We start from the raw sequence: 25,032 nt of genomic DNA, 5'->3' as shown, positions 1-25,032 counted from the left end.
TTTAATCAGTGTTCGTAAAATTTCTAATACTTCACTAGCAGAGCATTAGATAAAACCAATAAATTAATCGCTACACTCACGAACACCACTCGTTGCAAGAAGAGGCATAAATTGGTTTTGGGTGATTTGGTTTGGAAACAAGCCAGTCTGTGGTAATTGGCAATTAGGAGACAATGTTGAATTGTTGTACAACTTGTAACTAATTGAGGATTTTTTAGATGCACAACCAAACGATACGGAAAATTAATGAACAATGCAAAATAAAGAATAGTACATTTTTTGTTATAATTTTTGAAAAGAACCATCATGAAAAATTCTTAAAAATAAATGGTCGTAATAAGTACAGTAGATCTTACTAAGTTTAGGGTTCACACTTTAAATGCAGCTAGAAAAACGATACAGTAGGCCTACGACTAATTGGGTAAATACAATATAATTTATGAAAATAAAAAATACATGTCCACGCTTTTTGTTTTGGCATACATTTACACATTATCCCCTAATCATATTCCAGTTATGATTCAGAGAGGCGTAAATTCATGTAGTAGATAGCTTGCTTCCACATTTCCATTATGAGATAAGTTAATAATCCCCGTAAGCTTGTACACCGAGTTAGCGTTAGCATACCTCAGTACATAGAACTGGCTGTTACAATACACCATAAGCTGACTAACCCAATAAACAAGCTCATACATAGGTATTGTGATTTACTACTATCTTACGTTTATAATGCTAGTTATGGAAGTTAGCTACTTACATAGTCCTTTTAGGTTCCGAAGTGTCAATTTTTGATCACAAACCTGAAACAATAAACATATTAATTGAAATAAATCTTGTTATGAACTACCTAATTAACATTTTTTGTTCATTTCTTGATGTTTTAATGAGTATTTATACTAACTTCAGCAGTAAAAATAGTCAAATTTTTCCTATCTTTAATTAAATTAAACTGTAACAACTAAAAATAGCGCTTCGTTAATAATGTATGTGATGAGTTACAGAGCGTTTACAGTATATTACGTGTTATTTACACTGATTTGTCAGGCTCCTGTCATAAGTTAAAAATTAAAAAAATCTGTAACCACATTTGATTGGGACTTGGTTCAATAATGCCTGTTATGCGAATTGTTGAAGCAAAGCACCGCATAAAATGGCAAACGTGTTCAAACTTTACACATCAGAACAAATATGAGTGTCAGAAAAAATGTAATATGAGTAAGGATTTCCAATAAGCGAGAAGCCGAGATACAAATATGCATCAAAATAGGCTGCCACTATCTAACATCTACCACAACGTTTTTGTAAACTTATTGCAGTTGAAAATTACATAAATGTTATTGTTTTGCGTATTTCTACATTGCTATGGATTAGAATATAATTTTAGTGCTTGTTTGAGTTTAAGTAATATATTTACAGAAAATACACCGTTGATTATGATGTTGCTAAATAATTTAAAAGAAACTACAAAAAACATGCCTCACAATATCCAGCATCACATACGAATAATGGATTTTAAAAACAATTAAAACTGTTCCTATGCAATAAGGTAATGCCTATTTTTACCATTATTATTATAAGTTCCTTAGTGCATTGATTGCATATTTGTGACACGTCTTGCTGATTTTAAATAGTTTACGAGTTTAGAATGGTCCTTCAGTTATTTTTAAAATGATACTATAATAAACTTATGTTTGACTAAATGAAGATCTGAAGTAATAAGCGTATACAGTATACACAAATCTTCAATTCCAAACATTGAGGACTAATTAAAACTACAGTTAAACCAACAAACATAACATACACGCCACAATTTTGTAATTGATTGACTTCTAAAAACTACAACGTTAAAACGTGATTATCAAAAGCAGTAACAAACGACATTATTCTAGACCGAATCCAAACCCCGAGATTTTCTCATGTTCGCCGATGATTAAAGAAAATAATCAAACGAGTGAATGTAAAGAAACGCTGTAAAGGGATTGAGGGGTTTAATCCAAACCGGACGGTCCGAGCCACGTGGCCACCTCTCATCAAAGTCAAAGCTCTAATTCCGGACGGTGGCGAGGGGGAGGACCAATCAGAAGTCTTGTATCGTCTACTCTACACGACGACAGCAGGCAGAGTAGCTGAGTGAGATAGTAATGCACTGGACCTACAGATACTATATCACACTGAATACATGTAGTTGAGTGAGATACTACTGCTCTGGATCTATAGATAATACGTCAAATCTACTTGAATACACGTATCTGAGTGAGATAATGCACTGGACCTACAGATACTAGATCACATAAATGCCTACTTGAACACATGGAGGTGAGGGGACCTACAGATAATACATCACATTTCCTTGAATCAAGTAGTAGGTGAACGACCATTGGATATTATACGCAGTGGGTGCCGGAATAATAGTGGATAATATAATGGTTATGGATGGATGGAGTAAGGAACGTGACGCTAGTGCCAGACACGAACTAGGCCTACGTTCTCTTAGTTGCGACGGAATCAATGTATTAAAAACTCATTTTATCCCACTATTGTAGATCATTGGTGGAGAAACCGAGCACCAAGTATAGTAATAAGTATGATACACAAGTTACTCTAAAAAAATCATAATTGCAAAAAAAATATTTCCATAATGTTTGGTTTTAAGTTAGAATAACAATCATTAAATACTGTACATTCGTAAAAAAACATAATTAGATGTAACAAAATACGTCGCTCTTTTCGGAAAACGACACACAGAACAGTACATCGATGGGTAATTAATTTTTAGTTGTAAAGTGCACGCATGGCCGAATAGGTTAAATCTCACACATAATATTTCTTAAAAATACCTGGTATTTTTTACTAAGCTAATTTTTACTAAGCTGGTTTTATCATCACATGTGTTAAAAGTAAACTAGTAGGTCACAAGTATTGCGACAAAAACAATGCATATCTCACGGAAGGCTCCTCTGATAAACGAGCGATGTTAGAAAACATGTTTGATTGTCATCCCCATGACGTATGTTATAATACTGGAGTTGTTGTGGTTGTTTGTGGTGTGTATTGAGGTGTATTAGCAGTGTTATTCAAATACTTTTTAACACGTTTTTTTTTTTTTTTTTGACTCTAGTGGATCAGAAAATTCACGAAAATAATGCTCGATTCTAAAGTTTGTCTCATAGCTCTAAACAACATTACAACTAATTAGGGTTTAGTAGTTATAGAGTAATATGGTTATATCGCTGGTGACTTTGTTTTATGGATTATATCGGTCGATAGAAATTGTATATTTTACTTAATAGTAGTATCGTGGTTTGGACAATGCTATAACTTGAGTTAACGGTGAAATGTGAATATCTGAGTATAGTGCCATCAATTATCATACAGGTAGGTCATTAATGGTGCTTGAAGGCTACTTCAGTCGATGGGGACTGAAGTAATACTAGACATCTGTACTTGAGTTGGATAGGACCGCAGACATTTAGTCCAATAATTATTACTATTTGCTTGGATGAAAGATAGTAAGATTATCCATCTCAGAGTTTGATATGATGTCCCAGGGTTTATGGCATTTGTGATGTCTGAACTTGAGTTATAATTGGAATGCCTGTCCCCAAATGAGGTAAGTTGAATAGTATTTCAAACTCAATTATTGTGTTTGCCATAAAATTGTAGGATGCAAGTTCTGGAGTGATTATGGATAATATTTATACTTGAGTTGAAAGTAAAGTGTATCTAACTTAGTTATGAAAACCATATTTGCCATAAAATTAGTAAAAAAGCAGGTATTATTAGTTGGTGTGGATTAAAACTATAATCGATTTTATGGTGACATCTGTATTTAAATTATTAAGGATGTATTTCATATTAAGTTTGGGTAGGATGAATATATGAGTGCCGATAGTATAGATTTACTATTGAGTATTGGAAGGATACCTCAATGTTGATATAGTATACTACATTATAGTATGGTTGATATTATATACTACATTTATATTATTTGCATTCATATGACGGTAAATGTCTATACCGGAGTTGTATCATTAGATCTACCAAAGTTAAATGCATAGCCTTCACGATACTTTTATATAGGGTGTTTTTTTATCATGACCTAAATTACAAGTACCGTAAGACCTTTTTATGGCAGAACAAGCTCACGTGTTGGTATCCCTTTTTTTTACTCCATTGTCAATGAGCTGATGTGCATTGTTGCATTAATATCTATGATTGTTAGCGTTATAATGAATTTATCGTGAATAAGGCTCAAAGAGTTGGAATTATACATTAGTAGTAAATCAATGGTTTCATGCCAAGAAAGGTTTGAAATTAAGATTCTAGGTGTGATTCCAATACCTGGAAAATCAACTAGGGTATTTATACAATTTATTAATTAATTGTAAACATGTTTGGAACCTAGATATGTAATAATGGTTTAATTTACCTCTGTCAATATGGGGTACTGCAACCAGTTTTTAATGTATTGGCCAAGTTCATAAATGTTTTTCGTACCGTTCGTGTGTTATGTGTTTTTTCGGTGCGTTTTCAAAAATTGACGACCTTCACGTGAGGAAAATGTTTTAACTTTTTGTGACCTTCACCTGAAGATGTGCTCCACGAGCACGAAACTGCAGTAGTGACAAACTACGCAAGGACCATATTGACAGAGGTAAATTAAACCATTATTATTGTTGCTGTATGGTCCAGAGGCTACCCATCATGAAACTAGATATGTAGAAATAAGTCATAAATCTACAATACCAAATTGAGACTGAGAAAAATAACTTTGAGCCTCATTTACAATAAATCAATAACGCTAAACCTCATAGCTATTATCTAAGCATCAGTGCATATTAGTTTATCGGCATTGATGTAAAGTAAAAAGGGATACCAACATATGAGCTGGAAAAAGTGTCTCATAGTAGTAGTAATTATTTCGGTTGCGTTTAAAAAATCCCTTGTACTTGAGTTGATGTCCGAATGGCAGAGCAGGAGGGTTGACATTACCAGAGTCGATTGCGGGATCTTCATACTGTGTGATGGGATGTTTGTGCAGGCTCCAACACGTGTGTCAGCCATTGTCATCCTAGCGATGTACGTCAAACAAAGCCTCAACAATCGGCAGGCGATTGCTTCCAATCAATGCACAACTAGACGAGCTGCATCACAAACGAACCACTGGCACTGTAATATGTGCTACGGTTGATTAAATAGGCCATTCCGTAGCAGGTAGTAGACGAGCTGCATCACAAACGAACCACTGGCACTGTAATATGTGCTACGGTTGATTAAATAGGCCGTTCCGTAGCAGTTAGTAGACTAGCCGCATCACAAACGAACCACTGGTACTGTAATATGTGCTACGGTTGATTAAATAGGCCGTTCCGTAGCAGTTAGTAGACGAGCCGCATCACAAACGAACCACTGTTACTGTAATATGTGCTACGGTTGATTAAATAGGCCGTTCCGTAGCAGGTAGTAGACGAGCCGCATTACAAACGAACCACTGCTACTGTAATATGTGATACGGTTGATTAAATAGGCCATTCCGTAGCAGGTAGTAGACGAGCCGCATTACAAACGAACCACTGCTACTGTAATATGTGCTACGGTTGATTAAATAGGCCATTCCGTAGCAGGTAGTAGACGAGTGTGTTTCATCAGTTATTTATTTGTCTAGTCATTAAATTGATAGTGTGTATGGTAAAAGTGGACGTAGTATGGACACACGAGTTACATAATGTAGTTTATTCCTCTTTGATAAGGTTGGGTTACAGATTTGTTGTTACTTGCGATTGTACTTGACGAAAACGTGTCAATTGTGTTAAATGTTGTTTACAGCTACAGGTCCATTATATAATTCAATAATTTCAAATGTTTAAGAGATGCCAACTTGTAAAACAGGTTGGGCTTTATTTCAATGGCACAACGCCTGCATGGTGCGTTAGCGTTACAGAAAAAATATGTTTTCACATACGGGTCGAATTAATAATCAAATGTTTCTTCATTTCAGGATTTAAAATGTTATCGAATCGGTAGATAAAGGTGATATGTTTGACATTAGTTTAATGGAGTGTAATGTGTGAATCTCTGTTGAAACAGATTTTAGTGCTCCGTTACATAATCTCCTTCGGGGATTTGTCTAATGATATCTTCATCCTCCGGAAATGGAGTCTCCATGTTAAATCATCATAGAAACTTAAATTAAACTAACTTAAGTTACACAAACATGATCGATGCAGTTGGATCTGATCAGTATACTTATTGGTAGAACACATGTAATTGATTTTTAGAGGATTTTACGATCTTGCGACTACGATTAAATGTGAGTTAAGGGACGAACAAAAATAATTATAGTTGAAGAATATCACCAATATATTGAGCGACGATGAGAAAATAATCTATGAGACAATATCACAAACAGTGTGAGAGCCGGCGGCTGGCGGCAATGCGGCGTGTTGTCACGGGCATCGACTTTCAATAAACAATATCGTCTATACTGGCTACAAACGATACTCTGTAACTGGCTTTCTACGATGTTGGCGAAATATATAGTAACTGGCTCCTTTACGCATTGCTACGAACGTTTGTTGTAACTGGCCTTCTACGATGTTGGTAAATACATAGTAACTGGCTCCTTACGAGTTGCTACGAACGATTGTTGTAACTGGCTTTCTACGATGTTGGCGAAATACATAGTAGCTGGCTCCTTTACGAATTGCTACAAACGATAGAAACTGGCTTTCTACGAAATTGGTGAAATACGTAGTTACTGGCTCCTTACGAGTTGCTACAACATGCTACAACAAACGATAGTTGTAACTGGCTTTCTAAGATAGTCTGTAAAACTGTCGACTGTAACTTATTTCTCCACAATAATCTGTTAAAGTCTGTTAAAAGTACCAACTATACGCTGTGTTAAAATGTGCTAGGAATTACGATGTACGGTGTTAACACACTGTAACTTCCTTTTCTACCAAGGTCTCTTTAAGAATACATAAAATAGTCCTAAACAACAATGTATTACAACCAAACACTACGAAACATTTACTGGCGTGAGAAATAGTGTTTACAATATCATTACAACATTTCCATACAAATGCTTGTTAAAGGCAAAAAAATACAGTAGTAACTTTCTCCTCCTCAACAATCCCTTCCATACAATGCATTCTAACACGAGGATTTTTGTAAACAACTTAATATGATACATTCCAGTTGACTTAATATGATGGTCTCTCAAAAACATAACATTTCAAAAGGTTCTTCGTCAATAGTTTACAAACTATGAATTATAACCGGTTTCACAAGATATAGTAGATGGCTACTGGTATTGGCAGTAAATTGGACATGAAGAACTTTTACCAATTGGCATTGGCATGTTACACTTTGCTAATAAAACAACTAGTACACATTCAAGTTCATTGTGACGAACCTCAAACATCTACATAACTTAACACAGAGGTGTCTTTAAAAGCTTCCTTCACTTATCCAGCTCTTGTCCACCTATCTAATGTATCTTACAGCTTACATACGATTCACACAATATAATTTCCGTTGATGAATTTGCATAGTAAAATTGTAATACTTAACGGCGCAAAATGTAGATAACTATAAACTAATAAGAGAACGTGTAGTGGAGACAACAAAATACCCTGCTATATAAGAGGAAACTGTATTATGGCATGGCATAGTTTGTAACTATAATAAGCACACGTGAACGTAGCGAACGCGGGATTGTTTGCTGGACGACAACAAGCAGCAGACAACAGACAACAAACATCACAGCGACTCGTGCACTTCAACGTCTGTCATCAGTCTACAAACTGTACACAACAAACAAGGCGATGGAGCATTGCGTGAAGTGACTGTACACACGGTACACTCTAACATAAAACTACAATATGTATGTAGTATACAATGCATGCAAAACATGTGAAATCATAATAGTTAATGGAGTTTGTAAATTGAAGAATTTGTATTTGAGAGCAAATGATAGATTCCTTTACGTATATCAAGTACATATATTGAATCCAAAATATCCCTACATAATACAAGGTTTGAATAAGTCTGACAATATTACAAACAAATTATACATGTCTCCGGTCACAACCAAAAATTTTCTTAACTCTTTGGTGTCCATTTGTACACAGGAAACACTAGACAGTAAGGAAGGTTCAAGTTCACTGTGTTTGGAAGTCGGAACAAGTCAATTTGCATAAGAAGCTCGCATCACATGAGTGGGCGAACAACCTTTGATGCCTCGAGATCCGGCAAAGCTCTATCGTATAGGTCTGAAGGTTTTGTTACCTCAAGAGGCATTAAGGCTTTGTATTATAGGCCTGAAAGTTTTAATGTACAACAATACTGTACCTCGATATCCGGCAAAGCTCTATCGTATAAGTCTGAAGATTTTGTTACCTCAAGAGGCATTGACGCTTTGTATTATAGGCCAGAAAGTTGTAATGTACAACAATACTGTACCTCTATATCCGGCAAAGCTCTATCGTATAGGTCTGAAGGTCTTGTAATATCAAGAGGCATTGAGGCTTTGTATTATAGGCCTGAAAGTTGTTAATACTGTACCTTGAGATGCGGCAAAGCCCTTTCGTATAGGTCTGAAGGTTTTGTTGCCTCAAGAGGCATTGCCGCTCTGTATTATAGGCCTGAAAGTTGTAATGAACAACACTACTGTACCTTGAGATCCGGCAAAGCTCTATCGTATAGGGTCTGAAGGTCTTGTAACATCAAGAGGCATTGAGGCTTTGTATTATATGCCTGAAAGTTGTTAATACTGTACCTTGAAATGCGGCAAAGCCCTTTCGTATAGGTCTGAAGGTTTTGTTGCCTCAAGAGGCATTGCCGCTCTGTATTATAGGCCTGAAAGTTGTAATGAACAACACTACTGTACCTTGAGATCCGGCAAAGCTCTATCGTATAGGTCTGAAGGTCTTGTAACATCAAGAGGCATTGAGGCTTTGTATTATAGGCCTGAAAGTTGTAATGTACAACAATACTGTACCTTGAGATCCGGCAAAGCTCTATCGTATAGGTCTGAAGGTCTTGTAACATCAAGAGGCATTGAGGCTTTGTATTATAGGCCTGAAAGTTGTAATGAACAACACTACTGTACCTTGAGATCCGGCAAAGCTCTATCGTATAGGTCTGAAGGTCTTGTAACATCAAGAGGCATTGCCGCTCTGTATTATAGGCCTGAAAGTTGTAATGAACAACACTACTGTACCTTGAGATCCGGCAAAGCTCTATCGTATAGGTCTGAAGGTCTTGTAACATCAAGAGGCATTGAGGCTTTGTATTATAGGCCTGAAAGTTGTAATGAACAACACTACTGTACCTTGAGATCCATCAAAGCTCTATCGTATAGGTCTGAAGGTCTTGTAACATCAAGAGGCATTGCCGCTCTGTATTATAGGCCTGAAAGTTGTAATGAACAACACTACTGTACCTTGAGATCCGGCAAAGCTCTATCGTATAGGTCTGAAGGTCTTGTAACATCAAGAGGCATTGCCGCTCTGTATTATAGGCCTGAAAGTTGTAATGAACAACACTACTGTACCTTGAGATCCGGCAAAGCTCTATCGAAAAGGTCTGAAGGTCTTGTAACATCAAGAGGCATTGAGGCTTTGTATTATAGGCCTGAAAGTTGTTAATACTGTACCTCGAGATGCGGCAAAGCTCTATCGTATAGGTCTGAAGGTCTTGTAACATCAAGAGGCATTGAGGCTTTGTATTATAGGCCTGAAAGTTGTTAATACTGTACCTCGAGATGCGGCAAAGCTCTATCGTATAGGGTCTGAAGGTCTTGTAACCTCCAGAGGCATTGAGGCTTTGTATTATAGGCCTGAAAGTTGTTAATACTGTACCTCGAGATGCGGCAAAGTTTTATCGTATAGGTCTGAAGGTTTTGTTACCTCAAGAGGCATTGAGGCTTTCTATTACAGGCGTGAAATTTATTATGAACTACAATACTGTACCTCGAGATCTGGCAAAGCTCTTTCGCATAGGCATTTTCCCTTTCCGAATAGCCTTGAAAATTGTGATTCGTCGTGGAGGAAAGGATCTTTCTAGAATTATGTAGACAGCCAAGATATGCCATATGCCTGGAGAACTCATTTACCTCGAGATGTGGTGGCCACTGTCGAAAAGGATTAAACTATTTAGAAGCTGGTGAGTCTTATTCCCTTATTTAAAGGGGTTTACCAATTTTCGCATACAAAAGTAAAGCACATATTAGCGAATTTCCCATAAGGGAATAAGCTATTACCGTAGTACTCATGGTAAGACCTGGACCCGGGACCGATTTACTTTTTCGTTTTGAGGTCCCTAGAGGCCAAAAAAACTATCCGTTCAAATTCATATATTAAAATGAAATTTGGTACAAACGTGTAAACCTACGTTTATTCGAACGAGTTTTCGCGAACCAGCATGATCAGACTATGGGAACAGGGGTTTATGGGGGGTTTTATGGGGTAAAAATTGGTTTTTCTCATTTTTGAACCTAAAAACTTAAAATTTAGCAATTTCTTTTCAAACCATTTTGTAGAGCTTAAAAAAACAAATAATTTAGTATATTGAAGTGTTATTATGCACCTAATGGTTACGGAGAAAATTCCAAAAATCGGTCAATTTAAAATGTCCATGTCATTCTTATGGAGAATAAGTAAACTGTTGCAGTTTCCTTGTTTATGCACATATTTTGATCAAATTTGGAAAATGTATTCATTTCATACTAAACTATTAACATTTTACACAAAAACACCTTTTTACCCTCCCTGTTGCAGCAAACCTAAGTACTCGTTAAACTAACATTATTTAAATAGGGAATAAATGTGACATTTTTAAGGAGACATTTTAGTGTGAATCCGATCAGGCAAATGGAAATTCGCTTAGTCTGCAGGTTTGCTGCGGCGGGGGTATTTTATATAATTTTATGTCATCGTTTTACATTCAAATTAACAAAACACTAAGCATACTAATCTATAACACTAATTTTGATTATTACTATTACGTATTTTTATTAACTACAAGTTTTAATAATTACTTTTACGTAACTATACACTACAAGATTGCGTATGCAGCGTAGATGGCTCTCGTAGTACACAGGTCGCGTAGTCGCTAAGTAGGCTCGTGTCGAGATTATCTATAGCCTGAGAGGGTGAGTGGGGTGGGGGAGGGGGTGGCGTGCGATAACACGGTCTAGCAGTGTTACCTGTGTGACCTTGACACGACCTTGATAATACGACCTCGGTAACACGACCTCCCACGGGCCTCATTCGATATGGCCTCTTTAATCACACCGTACTGAATGAAGCTACTGTTGTCGATAACTGCATAAAGACTCCCCACAGAGCTAGCCGTGGTGTAATAGCAATGGTAATGTGAATGTACCAACTACCAATGTTGTACCAACTGATGCTTTGAATGGATTTTTTAATAAAAACTTTCGTAGTAACACCTTTTATATTCAAGGTTGCCAAGAAATATACAGGTTCATTGACCTTTGTTATGGTGAATTACAAATCAATTTTTAATATACTACTTTTTGAAGAAAAAAACTAACTTAAGGTATACTATTTTATTACGTCTATCCTAGTCTCATGTAGGTGGGCACGTACAAAGTATATATATTCTTGTTGTTCCGTTTTGGACAACAATCTTTCTTAGCTTCTGTTTAGATATAATTTTACAACAATACGTCTTCATTCTTTAATAGTGTAGACCAGATAATGAAAATTGTATTTTTGTGTTTTCCTCGCCTTTGATGTTTTATATGTTTTATTTTAAAGGGAAATGTCTAGCCCCAGATTTAATTACTAATGCCATTATCAATGGATAGCCAAATGACAAACAGTATCTGGTTCCACAATCGAATTATTTTAAGGGCCGCAATACGAACAGATCTGGGTCAAACAATCCTATAACGATACTTGATGGGTTCTACGGATAGCAACTTAGCTAATAACTAGAGTTTCACCACATAAAGGTATTTTATCACATAGTTGCTAGGTTTATGTCTCATACAGTTGTTTCAGTGACGTCTAATCAATGACGCAATTCTCCAGACTTACTCATACCTATAGTAAAATCACCTACAGTAATACCTAATCGATTGATTTTTTCTGATGGGTATTATTTTTTCTTGGCTAAGTATTGCAGGCTCACGTAAAAGTCAAGTAATAATTTTGGATACTTGGTGAGTCAGCGGCTCAGTCGGTAGTGCCTCGGACTTCGGGCCCAAGGGAGCGATTTCGTGGGTTCGGACCGGGGCACCTGTCAATCGTGTGCTCCCACTATCTCCGCGTTCCGCTATCTCCGAACCCAAATCTGTCCCGCTATCTCCGAATTCTAGAGTGACCCTTTTAATCCAGTCACTGCCTGCGTTGTTAGCTGTCATTGCATCCACGGCTGCGAAGCTCCGTGGATGGAAGATTTGATGAAAATTTAACCCGTGGGTTAGGTTAGGTTAGGTCAGGTCAGGTTAGGTTAGGTTAGGTTAGGTTAGGTTAGGTTAAGTTAAGTTAAGTTAAGTTAGGTTAGGATAGGTTTGAACGGAAAGTCTTAACGCAAGAAGTAACCGAGGATTATAGGGGTCACTCTGAAATTCGGAGATAGCGGTACACGGAGATGGCGGGACGCGGAGATAGCGGGAGGTAACCCTGTCAATACATTTATCAGTAGCCTACACTTCACCACTAACTATACATATAGGGTTACCTCCCGCTATCTCCGAATTTCAGAGTGACCCCTATAATCCTCGGTTACTTCCTGCGTTAAGACTTTCCGTCCACACCTAACCTAACCTAACCTAACCTAACCCACGGGTTAAATTTTCATTAAATCTTCCATCCACGGGGCTTCGCAGCCGTGGATGCAATGACAGCTAACAACGCAGGCAGTGACTGTATTATAAGGGTCACTCAAGAATTCGGAGGTGGCGGGACAGATTTGGGTTCGGAGATGGCAGAACGCGGAGATAGTGGGAGCACACGACATATAGGCCTACCATGAGTTTTTGTGATATACTGAATGCCGGTATACCAACGATCACATAACGGTACACACAGTAAATGATTCCACCCTTCAAGTGTACCGGCTCACCCCTTGCTTTGCTGGATACGTTCAACGCACAGATCCGTAGTCTATGTAGACAGGAAAATGCAAGATTAAAAAGACCGCCAACCTCTTAAAAATATATATATCACTTTCCTTGTGGTATAACATTTCGCTAATCGAGCTTCTAAACTCAATAACGTATGTTTTGTTGAATTATCAAACCATGTGTGTTTCATTAAACAAATTTACTTTTCTACGTTCTCATCGCTTCAACGATGAATAATGAATAATTACCTATTTCGGCTAAATGAATGTGCTAAATCATCAAGGGACAATCAAATAAAACAATTCTTTCTAACCCTAATCAAAACAAAAGCAGTGTCGTGTTAAGTGAGCCAGGGTTGCTGTATTAGCATAATACGTATATCCGTTTATTCGGAGGTGTTGGATGAGGTAAATATATACCGGGTAAGACCCTTGTTGGTTAAGGAATTTGTCGCATTTGCAAGGCAGATAAGTTGCACAGTGTCAGCTTGTGCAGCCAGCGCTACACAACTAACAGCCTTGTACTCTCCCAAACTGTTTACCAACTTCTACTTTCTTTGTTCTCTTGTGCATTCTCGTGAAAATTAAATAACTCTTTACTTTACGAGCTTAGATTGCGTTTTATTAAATAGCAAATATTGTTATGCAACAATAACAAAGTGGTTGTAGGTCTTGCTTGATGAATATTTTGTAGCGGTTTGATGATCCATAACTGGTCCCAGTTAATTACCCTTGATCGTTAAACTTTAGTAAATGGTCTTGGCTTATAGAAACAGCTGATCTTAGTCAAAAATAGTACCCCACAAATCATGTCACTCTAATCCATACTCACTATTACTTATACAGTAATTATCCCCTGATTTTATCCTTTCAGAATACATTTGTTGACCTACTCTGTTTTGCGGCATTGGTAATCTTGTTATGTTTAGTCTAGACATTTAAAACCTGAAAACCGGTCAGATTTTAGATTCTATAAAGACCGTCATGAAATTTATTTAATTATTTTAAATAGAACATTTTATATAGGCATATAAAAAACTATTTAAACGAAAAAAAGATTATGTCTTTACTAGACAAGCGGTCATCAAATATGACTCTGATTTTTATGGCGACTCCAGTTCAAACATATTGCAAATATAAATTAATCGATAAGGTTAGTATATACAATGCCTAGGTAAAATATATTTTACGAACTTGTTAACAGTGTGATGCAGATTGTAGATGTTTACGGTTTTAATTTTAACATATTACAAACTTATTTACGTATTGTTTGTACATAACAACAAACCCATTGTAGCTAAGGCAAGTACAAAAAAACAATTGGAAACGAAATTACCAAAAATAAAGCACGACACGTGGCACGTTTCTCTCAGATACAAAACGCGACGCAACTCACATAACATAAACACTTCATCCGATCGTTTTATCCCGGACAGCTTCTTTCACGAGATGATTTTGCGTTTCGCACAAACACTGGACTGTAAACAGTGAAGAGCGGCCAAACGCGACGCATCTGTTTGTTTGTTTGTTGATCGACAAACAGGAAGCCACGTCCGTGTTTAGCTGAACCTGAACCCGAATCACGGCCGGAACTGATGAAGAACTAGTACTCCGCAATCCGCAACCGCAGCGAGAACTGAACACCTGCAGAACTGTCTGCGTGGAAAACTATCTGGTAACAGGAGTTTGGCGACAAAATAGGGTCGCCGGAAGACTGCCCCCCGGAAAACTACCCCCCCAAGCAGGTTCCTACGTCATATTGACGTCAGAGACCGGGGGGGCAGTTTTCCAGTCACGGGCACTCAAATTTAGTTGTCAAACAGTTCTAATCTAACCTAACCTAACCAACCAAACTTGCTGTAACATTTCGAAAATCTGTTTTATATTCACCACATGCATTTTATATTATCCAACGGAATTACTCGAATTAAAGTTAAAATTACATAGCATGATTTGTCTAGGGGGGGGGGTAGTATTCCAGTCGCGGACACGGCTTCCATATTGGTTAGTTAGCAGATATTGTGACGTCACGTTTCACCTGGGGGGGTAGTTTTCCGGGGGATAGTATTCCGCATCCCCACAAAATATATACATTGGGTTATGACTCTCTTAAATGTTTGAAAATAATGCATAGGACGTTCTATAGCGACATTTCATCGGAGTTTTGGGAATCTTTGTTATAACCCATATCTCGACTATTCGATAGCTAGAATTTATGGAGTTGATTATCGAAATAGAAAATTTACAAAACTGTTATTTTAACATGGAAAAGTTTCAGTAAAATTTCAGTATGTACAAATTTAAAATTCCAACAAAATGTTCAACTTAAAAGGTTGAGACAGGGAGGTTGGAGATACTTGTTTTTAAGTTATCCAATGATTTAATTGAAAATTAAATTATGCATTAGGTCAATAAAAAATAACTGGCAATGGCAAATAAAGAAATTTAAATGTGTTATGTGATGTGCTACTTTAGTTATGCTTCGGTATGGAGTGCTGCCTTTTGAATGGAGCTAAATAGAACATTTGAGACTAATAGTGAGGTTTTGGAGGTCCGACATGTATCAAGTTTACACTTCATTGCTCAATTCGATAGTATAAAATGCAGTTTGAAGATTAGACTCTTTCTTCCTTATACACAGTTATCCATTCAACAAAACATCAATAATGTGATTATTTCATTTTCGGATTATGTCATAAAAAAACTCAATTAGAGAAATTATAAAAAATCAAATAACAAAAACTGCCTTGCAAAACGCTTTGCTTATACGGTTTATAAATAGCTGATTTTTCTTTGATGAAGAAGCCATTTGGTGCATTACTTTTCAAGTGTTTAGATTCCATTAAAAGTTGCTTTTACAATGGAGCTTTTTTTACAAAGCAATCCAAACTAACGATGCCAAGTAGTTTTGTGAGAATAGTTGTAACGTTGTTTAAAACTATTCTAACTGTTAATTTTACAGCGTTGGGGAACCGGAGAACAGAATTCCATTCTAAATAACCAAGTTCCAGTCTCCACAAGTGCCATTAAAGTTTCTCACGACGGGAGGTTTGAACCTCGGGTCAGTCGTGCCGTGAGGCCTCTATACTCTGCTGTGGCATAGCCTACTGGGACTGGTCCAACGGGTGAACAGCAGTACGACAATATCTAGGTCACTGAGAGAATAAGCGATTAACTGGGAACTTACAATGTATTTTGTAATAAAGAACTTTCGACTAATGAAAAGAATTACTAATTTAAAAATCCAATAGCAAACATACACTGCTTACTCTCGTCTTACTTATGTTTAACTCTCATCTTAATAGTATGCAGTATTCCTAATCTTGGTAATCTATAATACTATAGAGAAAGTAACACCATATTAATTTAGTTGCCAAAGGAAGTAAAAACTGGAACATTTTAATGCTAAATCAAAAATTATAGAAGTAGTTTTGTAAAAAATCTACCATTTGATTCTGTAGCTCAAGTGATGAGCATCTTTCTAACTGGGTATCAATAAAACATTAAAGAACAAAAATCATTTTAACTGATCTAAAGAGATAAAAAGTATAATATCTTCGTTACTAATTTCCAAAACATATTTGTTACAGTTTGGGAAAGTCTTAAAAGCCACAGCAAATTATTTTCCTAATTAAGCAACATGAATTCCCTACACCTAGAGATTTCCTAGCTGGGTGTCAATAATGCTGTGGTAAAGTATAATTACATCTTGAGATAGTTGAGGAGGGTAAACATTCTTACCTAAAAGTAAATTGGAACGCCTCTTTTGCAAAAATGTATATACCGTAGGCTACGTAATTTTGAAATGCTTGATATATCAAATTCGGAAGGACACGACAAATAATAAGCAATATTCTTTAACTGGGACATCAATAACAAATAAACAGAGTTATGCATCAAATTTAACCATTTAAAGGTACACAATTGACTACTTCTTTTCAAATAATGTATGTCATAGTTCAGTGAAAGAAAATATTTATTTTCGTAGGCAACAGCAAATGATAGCAAAAACAACTTTACCCCGTTCTTGTGTTTGTTTAGTGATTGTGTTATCAGAGCTACGGGCGGGGTCATTGACATACGGGCTTACCCGGTGACCCGAGCCGATCACTGCGATCACGTGACCACTAGTACACGCACACACACACACAGACACACACACAACGCCGGACACGGACGCTGGCGTAGCAAAATAGCCGGCGCCAAGGTCTGCAGATGTGTGCCGGGGAAAGGTAAATACCGTACAAATCATCGAATAATAGTTGGACTATACAGTATACATCGAAGGTCTAGATATATAGATCATAGGCGAATAGATCATATACGTGAAATTATTAAATGTCGCCATACCATGTACTCGTAGAATGACACCAGAAGTACGGTACGTGTTAACAGAACTGCCAAACGCTGCTGTTACTATTTACTGTCAGACTTATGTTAATGGTATCACGTTTACTGATAGCCTAGAAACAAATTGCATCTAGGTAATAGCTGCTTCTGCCAGCAACAGATTTGAAGGCGAAAACCACTTGGCTGACCAGACTATCACATGGAGGTTTGTAATAGGTTGGAAGATGTGGCCAGAGTAAATATTTTAGGTGAGATCTCTCGCCAGAGTGGCATCCTTGGGATGTTTGAACGCAATTTTTACATCCTCGGCATATCCAATGTAAACATTCTTGAATTTCAAAAATTGTCTTTTCTACATTTAAAGACTAAGTATTTTAACAGTCGTATCTACGTACACTAAACAGTCGGACAACAGTCGTACTACGTTGAGTGTTTTGGAAAATGGCTAACTTAAGACCATTAAGAAATTTCACGTAAGCACATTTCAACGTAGTTTTATGTGAGATTTAGAATGAATTCCGTAATTATTTCTAGTATAACCCATGTTACAGTATTGGTCATAAATAAATTCATAAATACCTGAGAATTTCGTTGGCATTTTACAATGTTAAATCACCCCACACAGAACAAATGGTAACAATATTTTACCGGTACCTGTTTGATTTGTATTATTTTTAACACGGGATTTCATACCCTCTGTAAAATATATATCACTATAGTCTATAAAATTGTATAAATGATATTCTCCAAGCTGCATTAATGAAAGTCTACAAGCTGAACTATTCGTTCACAGAAGAAATCCAAAACGATATTTATATTGACGATAAACTACGATGTACATCGCACGTTGCACGCGACCCATTAAAGTTACAACAAAGTATTGCTTCTACTCATGACTGTTACAAACTTTGATAATAAAACAGTTTAACTTACAACAGTTACATATATAACTGTTGAGAATATCATGATATAGTCTACCCACAATTTCGATCCTATCTAGGTCTACATTTATAGGCTACTCTAAAAATTTGTAATACACTAATTTTATGTGTTGCAATGGAGATTTATTTCAACCCATCACACAAGTCTAGTGTTAATCATGATCAATTCATTACATAGCAATCGCCATTCTATAAATATCCGCGGCCTTGAAAATGTTACAATATAACTTTTAAACTGTCAATATGTCTGGGAAGACGAGTTTTGTAATAGGCTAGATGTCATGTATGATGTGTTTTTTTTTACTATGTCGTTTATAACGACAGTGGACAGTGATAAAAAAAATGATCTACCCTTCCGATTACAGTATAAAGAAATTCACCTACATTATAATTAATTATTGAGTACAATTATTGCTTGCGAAAGGTTAATAGAATTCAGATATAGTATTGACATTTCAAACATTTGACCACACTTTATTTGACCACACCGAACTCTATAGCAGATAAACGAATGAAAACATTGCCATATCGGCACAACTCTAACGAATAATAAAACAGCCAGACGACATAAACTGATCAAAGAACACCAGTAGTAAACAAAACTGGAATACACGGTTGAAATGTCAACTGGGAAAAGCGGAAAACTTGTAAACATGATATCCCAGAACAGTTCTATTTGCTTGTTATTGATTTTAACAACTTTACTCTGCAGACTGTTTAATAACATACCATGTCATATTCTAACATCCTATCGATGCAATGTGTTTTGATCGAAACGTTTTAGCAAATTTCCCTATAGGGAAGTAGCTTAGGTGGGTCTCATTGTAAGACCTAGGCCCGCACCGATTTACTTTTTTCATTTTGACGTCCCCAGACCCCAGAGGCCAAAAAAACTATTAGTTCAAATTGGTATATTATGTACTGTATATACAATATATGTGTGTGTGTGTGTGTGTGTGTGTACGTGAACGCGATAACTTAAGTAATTTTGTCCGATTTTGGTGAAATTTGGCTTGACGGTGTAGGGCGGGATAAACCTTGAATGAGCTCGTAAACTAATGGGAACAGGGTTTTACGAAAGATTTTATGGGGCAAAAATCGGTCATTCTCAATCTTGACCATTAAAAAAATTCCCAATTTCTTTTGATACCATTTTAAATGCTTTATAAACAAATAATTTTAGGTATATTGAAGGGGTTTTTACGGTTATTGGTCACGAAAAAAAATCAAAAATCGTAAATTTGAAATTACTCTGCTATTCTTATAGAGAATAAGTAAACTGTTGTAGTTTGCTTGTTTACGGATATATTTTGATCAAACTTAAAAAAGCCTGGAAAATTAACTTATTTTATAGGTTACTAAGCTATTGATATTCGACTAAACCCCCTACTTTATTACCCTCCCTGTAGCAGCAAACCTAGGTACTTTCTGAACATAATGTTAATTAAATTAATAGATTTATTTGAAAATATAATCGGGCAAATGGAAATTTTATAGTCTGCAGGTTTGCTGAAGCGAGGGTGATTTTAGGTAACTCAGAAATATATTTCTGGACAGCTCTTGGAAATAAAAATATAAATAATTTCAGGCCTATTAAGGGTTTCCCGAGTGAAATGTTAAGCTCACACCATTGTTAAAAGCAATAATCAGGGCCAAGGTGGCACTGTTTGTGTTCGAAACAAAAACAAACCATTTGCATAATTTAACGTTTCAACTTTTAAAGGTAACCCCGCCGAGGCCATTACGGTATAACAGAGAAGCAAAAAGGCTAAATAGCTCCAGTAATACGGGTGTTTTCCAATACGACTTCCAACTTTAAATGTGAAAAAACTCTGTTCATGAGCTCTAACCCTTTGCTGTCCGCCATGACACTACAGATTGCGGTTCCAAACCCTCCCCTCAAACCCCATTCCACTTCCAACCACTCCCTCAGCACCCAATACTTTACACACTTCTTGACCATCATTCTCACTATGTATTGGATGAATGAGTTATTTAGTATGAACTTGTGAACTGAACAGGATCAGCCGTTTGCTTTGTCAGGAAGAGTTATAAAGGTCTTAATTACCTAGGAAATGTAGTATTTCATCTGCAGTATTGTTGGTGTTTGTTCATACTGATGGGTAAGTGTATTTAGACAATCGTATACTGTACACCAGTTTACTTTAAATAAAGAACTCAGTAAAGCTAGAGGTCATTCGCGTAGACTACATGGTTGCTGCGACAGGGGATTTTTATTTGTACATCAGAGTAATAATACATCATGTATTATTAGTATTATTACTCTGAGGTTGTACCTTTACCTGGATTCAGAATTGAGTGCAAACAAGGCAGTAAATAATAAGTAGCCTGCCTGAGTTTTGATCATACAATATTGTCAACCAAACTTTTAGTTGGCATTTTCCACGCTTACAGAGATTATGCTATTTTACAAAAATACACGTATTGTCATTAAAAAAACTGTTCTATCAAAGCTTACAATAATTTTTAATGAGAAAAATAAGCGATTATTTATGTTTCTTAATAACTTTATTATAATTCACAACAACATTATACGCAACATTAAACAAATCTAATAAGATATGTGGAAATTATGGATCAAAATGTCGATACAAGGACCAAAACTATATTCCTAATCATTTTTAGGGTTATAAGTTGTAAGTTGTAATAGCGACCCGAGACCGCGGGATTATGGTGGAAAGTTTACACGTGTTGTGTGTTGACGACGCAGTTATAACGAAGGTCCGCAGCAGAGAAAGGTCCTTCAAAATAATTATATAGCCTAGCCCAAGTTAGTATCTTTATTTCGATTATAATGTGATCCTCGGTTAACCGGCATTCCGTTTTATCCGACCCTTCCACTTCCAGTGGATGATCGAGTCGTTAACGCTCGCATGTTATCTTCATATCGGGCACGTAGAGACCTTCTCCTTTGATATACATGGATGGTCCAGACAACCCCTTATTGCTGGCTCTGACTGTACCCGGAAAATACGCGAGCTTCTAGAAATATGCGCTTGACTGTCCTTTCTCATTGTATCGCGCTACATACCACACTGTGTCAATTCCCCATTCTCACACTACTAGTTGTTATCTTGCAAGCTGAAAATTGTAGATGAGTGACGCTTTATACTTTTACAGTCTCACGAGAGTACCAATGGAGTCGGGGGTTGCTGACATTTGCAATGTTAGATGCAAGTGGAAAAACTAGAACGAGTTAATTAAATGCATCAAATTAGTCTAACATAAAACGAAGATGATTTATTGATCGTTGTTATTTATTTCTGATTTCTGCGCTATCCGAGGTCGGACAGTCGATATCATGCTGCTGCAGTAGGAAAACTCACTGGTAGACAGATTAGAGAATGTGGTCCTTTAATCGATTGGCATTTGAAAATACAATGTTTATCACACTTGAAAAACATAGGTCTACGCTAATCAATTATAAAACTGCATTACACCCAGAGCAATATTATTTGACAAGCATTAGGATTTGTAGAGCTTAATCATTTTTACTGACGATTACAAATGCATGCATGTTCAAAGGGAACTAAATATTCCTAATCTTAATAAATGAAAAATACGGAAAGAACACGCGATTTCATACAAACGAATGCTAAATAGGTGTAGGCCAATTATGCGAGCTACAATTTGACAGTAATCTCACAGTAGGCGATGTCCAGCAAGCACTAAGTGACAAGATTTCAACATTAGAGGCGGGTCAGCTATCAAAGACGTAGTTGCATGTTTTTCCGCTAGGTCGCACTCGCAACGCTGCACTGACATCATCGACGCCCGTAACAAAAACAGGGTCGAATTCCTCACGGTAGAACAACGTTTCCCTCTTTTATTTGCTGAAAATAACGGACGACCTTGAAGCCTAGTTACTGACATGTATTGCTAATCCCGGAATTCTGTCCCATAATCTAAATGGAACTCTAACACGGTTTTGATAAAATAAGAAGCCTTTAGGCTACCTACGTTTGATATTTTTAATAAGTCTATACAGTAATTAGATTCACAAGATTTGTTTAGCACACAAAACATATCCCTTATCGTATATTAGACCTACGATAATGTACTGATAACGATAAGCACTTTTATAACATCTGTTATGTCAAGAGTACGGGTTTCGGTTTAATATACTGAATACGCCCACGTCTAAAGGTATGAGACCAATTTTTCTACAATTATTAGGTACCCCAAAATAATGCAAACACAATGCCTTTAATGTATTTGTAAATGTGTGCATTGGTCTAATATTGTCACAGAGTAGCCTAGGCCTATTATTCCTGATTTATTTGAGCTGTGACGACATCATCTGTCTTGAAGGAATAAAAAATAAGTAATAGGAATAGCAACAACATTAGGGATAGGAACAATTAATTAGGCTAAATAAGCTTTCGCGAACATAGGAATTAGCTATAAGTATGTTTCCTGTCAGAGGAAAAAATCACATTTAACCTAGCTCATTTATGAAAACCACCAATAAACTGAACACGCTGCAGTGTTGGATGTGTGTAGTAATTAATTGCCACCGTCATACCACCAACTAACGTCATAAAATTATTCCGAACAAATCATAACTACAGTACAAAGAAACACGACTTAAACCATCTTTGAAACTAAAAAAAATGGCGTTAGTTTATTTGCAATCAATGCAGAACTATTTTTACAAATAATTATTAAAAGCTAATAATTAAGCCATATTCTCGTGACGAGCTTGTGTAGCACGTATGGTACGGAACCGTACAATATGACATCGCAGCGCCCTTATCAGTGAGTTATAATTTAAGTACATATTACAACAATTTCCGCGGAATTTATTACGTTATTAGCAATCGTAAGTTCTAAATTTACCAAGAAATTTCGACGAAGTCTCTTGATTTATTAGCTTGCAATGGCTACACTCAAGAAATAAGTTATTCGACTAAACATTTTGTGAAGTAAAGACGTCATGGCCAGTTAAGGCATAATTAAAACAGGTGCTGACTTGTAAAAAAAAACTTTCTACATTTAGTGACTCCATGCATAGGTAGTACATTTTTCCGTAAGAGTGGTACCTAATTACCTTACATCAAAAACATGTTATCAAACGTACGTAAACAAAAACAAATGCTTAGTCGGGAAGGCCTTCTATCGCCAGAGGCTATCAACACATTAAGACGGCCAGCCACCTGTTATGGCTACGGAGCAATTTTTAGCTCTGGAGCGAGATAAAGGCTCGAACGCGGGACCCTCGAGCCGTCTAGGGTTCAAGTATTGATCTTTTGAGCGTGAATAGCGCAGGTAAATAGACTGACACGGACTGCCCCGACCCCATGACGTCGGCATACAATCACCATCCGTTCCCACACTCCCTACGTACCGTACCCCATACAAGGAAACTACTCAAACTAGTATTTATTGAACGCGAAGTCAACATATCAATTTATTTACCGACTGTAAAATTAAAATAATCTGTGTCTGGAGTATAGGTACAGCCTCACTAAATTGTCGGATCCAACCGGCATAAATAGGTGTGATAAATGTTTGTGTTAGCAAAATAAATTCAGTGCAAAAAGCATGTGTTATTGCGTAATTCTTATAAAGACACCTTCTAAAATTTACCCTAACCAAGTTATTAAGTTAATTTAGTTCACGCCGCATAAATGGAAACTCATATAAAAATAGTCTAAGTTATACAAATGTCTAGTGTTTAGTTAAAAATGCTGTTAAAAATTATCCAATAAAATATTTGCCAAAAACCACTTCAAAATTACCGGTACCAGTACCTCCTTAGCTTCATACCAGGCTGCGTCATGAATATTTATAATAAAAATAATATTTACAATTTAAACATAAAGACTTGTTTACTTTTGGATCTATATACGATACTTTTAGACTTAAACATAATCTTGGCGATGGTTTTTTAACCATGTATTTACTGTACCTTTACCATTGGCCAAATTAAAGAATACAACACTACCGTAGCTATTAACTATTTGATATCATAAAAAATAAACCCTGTTTGAGGTATCCTACTTAAAAATTAAATTTACAAACCACACAAAAATAAAAACGCAAGGCCACTCCTGTGTTAACTACTTGAACGAGCACCAAGCCTCAAGCGATAATTGAGACCATCTAAATTCGTAGTGAACAGGCTTGAATTAAATGCAAATGATATGTAATTGAAGTGACCGGAGATAACCTATTGAGCAGCGGCTAGTCGCCCATCTACATCAACCTGAATACAACATACCCACTTACCGGAGACAGCTGATGGTATCCAAATTGGCATTTTCGACGCACAATAAGCATAAACAAAAATATCACCCACACAGCACAATAAAACACAAAACGACACAGAGAAACGGCGGGCGACAGACGTTCCGCACACCACGGCCTGACGCCAACTGAATCAAACTGGCGTTGGAGAGAAGAACAAGAACCGAGACTACTTCAGTCCAGTCCAGTGCCTGTTGTATTCGCTATCCGCGCTCAACACATACGCTCATCTAGCGTTTCCGCTCTACAATATGTCGCTTTATTATCTTAATTAGATCTTTGTTAGGCCAACTAAGAAAGCTACCGGAAGGGGTGGGGCGGTTTGGTTTTTAATAATTTTACGGTGTGTACACTACTATTGTTTACCTAT

At 36.6% G+C, this 25,032-nt stretch overlaps 1 protein-coding gene across 2 annotated transcripts in view; it reads right to left on the bottom strand.

Annotated features, from left to right (window-relative positions):
* LOC128985370 (leucine-rich repeat-containing protein 24-like) overlaps window positions 1-24,779 on the bottom strand; it is a 231,400-nt gene extending 206,621 nt beyond the window's left edge. For both annotated transcript variants that reach the window (XM_054404806.1, XM_054404805.1), the window contains exons 1-2: window positions 24,645-24,779; window positions 758-800 (exon numbers count right to left, since the gene is read on the bottom strand). The gene's annotated coding sequence lies outside the window, so the exon portion shown is untranslated. The remainder of the gene's footprint in view (window positions 1-757; window positions 801-24,644) is intronic.
* Window positions 24,780-25,032: the final 253 nt, after the last annotated feature.

The sequence above is a fragment of the Macrosteles quadrilineatus genome, unplaced genomic scaffold, assembly GCF_028750875.1.
Source record: "Macrosteles quadrilineatus isolate MER2022 unplaced genomic scaffold, UCM_ALF_1.0 Scaffold_2__2_contigs__length_208266976, whole genome shotgun sequence".
Classification (NCBI taxonomy): domain Eukaryota; kingdom Metazoa; phylum Arthropoda; class Insecta; order Hemiptera; family Cicadellidae; genus Macrosteles; species Macrosteles quadrilineatus.
The sequence above is the reverse complement of the archived record's forward strand: the minus strand, read 5'-3'. Positions and strand labels throughout refer to the sequence as shown.